Raw genomic sequence first — 2,388 nt, 5'->3', positions numbered from 1 at the left:
CTTATTCAGCTGGCTGTCAACCAGCACACCCAGGTCCCTTCCCTCCAGGCAAGATGGAGCAAGACCTCCCACCCACATGCTTGGTTTCCTCATTGAAGCCTTGGCAGAAGTACTCAGAACAAGTGGGCAGAGGGAGTCCATTCATTTTTTTTCCTGTGGGATAAAGAGATTACAGTTCTCAGTCACCAGACTGATACTTGCCTTTAATGCTAAAGCCTCCAAAACAAAAGAACAAAGAGAAATTCAGCATAATCAATAGCTCTGCATGCAGAGTGCACCTAATGGCCCACACAGAGTTCAGCTCTAGGAAGATACAAATCCTCACTAACATTCACCGGGAGGTTTCCTCTCCCCTACCATTTGCAGGGAGGAACAGCAAAGATGCAAAGTGCCCTTTGCAATATTTGGTTCCAACAAGACACAAAGGCTTGGTTTGCTCAGAACAACTCACACACACTTGCACCCCAGAGGCTGTGGACTGCCAGGCCTCTGACCATCTCTCTGCTTCACACTAACATGTGTGCTGCTACCCGTTGTGCAGTCAGCAGCAACCTCCATGAAGAAGACAAGCCCATGAGAGAAGCCTGGCTAAGCAGGAATTCATCAAGTCAGCCTTCGAGACCCTCTCTCTGCCCACCAGCTGACATGGGCTCTTCTACCCATCCACAAACTTAACTCACAGCCAGGAATGTCACCAGAGCTTGCTTTTACTCTGGAAACACAGCAAACAGCATAGTGCCAGCATATGGACCAGATCACCAACCACGACCACCTGATACAGGGCATCCCCAGCAGCAGACAACTTCAAATGAAGATGCCTCCTTAGGAGATTTGCTCTTGGCTCACACGATAAGTAGGGGGACAGCTACAGGGCCAACTTGAAACACCAGGCTAGGCAGTTTCCCTTCTGACACAAAACCAAAAGTGAAGCCCCTGCCACATGGAACCATTGTAGACTGGTTTTGCATTACCAACATGCTTGCAAAAGGCATGAATATACTTACGTCCTTCTTGGCTGCATAACCATTTAGGTGTTACCACCAGTAGTTATTCAGGGACCATCATACTTAGTTCTTGTATCTTCCTCTCCTATGGAAGTTTTCATCATGTTTTGGAATCAAGTTCACAGACTCTCACAAGCCACCTCTGGCCTTTTATTTCAAGACATTTGCTTACAAGGGGTGAATTATTTCTGACTGGTGCTATCATTGCACATATTGTTAAGAAAAGCCCACCTGTAGGTCTGCAAGGTCAGGATATTCCTGAGGAGTAACAACAAAAAGGCAGACACCGTTTAAAACGGATCTCAGACCATCAGTCATTAAGGCACTCTGCTTTGTAAGTCTTGCATACAAAGGACCGAGTAACAGCCCTCATGCTTTGCCAAAGCAATGTTCCTGCCTCATATGAGGAGACGCTTCAAAAGGCATCTCTGTCCCAATTTACTTAAAACAAAAAATAAAGAAATTTTTGCTCTGGCCACAGAAGTGCCATGCAAATCCCTGTGAGCTGATTTTTCTGGAGAAGTTCCTTGCCTCTAACACTGCTGATAGAAAGTCAATATTTAACGGGACAGATGCCACAGAGATACAGTTCTGTTTTTGGAAATAAACATGAAGACCATATTGAACATGCCCACACATCCCCAACATGACACACATTTACTGCATGGCCCTGAAGACAGCCGTGAGCTGTATGTCAGAAAGCTGGCTGGATTTACCTGCAGGCTGGTGGGAAATACCTGCAGGCATGGGGGGAAATAACCTAATTAGTTGCAGTCCTGAAAAGCTGTATACATTTCAGGTTCTGCCTAAATGTTCTTCCAAAAGACTCTGCAAACTCCAAAGGACAAGTGCAATGTCAACTTTCTCAAATTACTTTGTTAGGAAAATACGATGCAGGGCAGAGGTTTTTCCCGATTTAAAGCAGCAACAAAGTGCGTTCAATGGTAACAATTCCTCAGCCCAGCATGTGGCTTTCTAGAGCAGTTAAGGCAAGATCATTGTGAATTGCATTGAGATCCATCTTTTTTCTTATCTTCTTCTCACTTTCCTCCAATCTCTTCAGTTTAGTGGCAGACCAATTGCAAGATGGATACCAACAGAGAGACATTAAGGTTTTCTTTGCTGTGACACTGAAATAAAGCCATTAAACAATAAGCACAGGCTCACAAAAGAGATCACCAGATTCTCACCTGTCCCCCCTCAACAAGTGAATGCCTAAAAATTGATGAACAGGCTAAACCCCTTCTGAATGTTTTACTGCATGCACAAACACGCAGACAAAGCGCACTCTTAGGCTATGGGAACTCTGGCAGTCAGGCAACTTACATCAAAGCAGGGAAACTGCAGGGAAAAATCTAAGAAAAAAGTTACAAGACATTACACG

Source organism: Falco punctatus (genome assembly GCF_963210335.1).
Source record: "Falco punctatus genome assembly, chromosome: 6".
Taxonomy (NCBI): domain Eukaryota; kingdom Metazoa; phylum Chordata; class Aves; order Falconiformes; family Falconidae; genus Falco; species Falco punctatus.
This window is presented reverse-complemented; position numbering follows the sequence as displayed.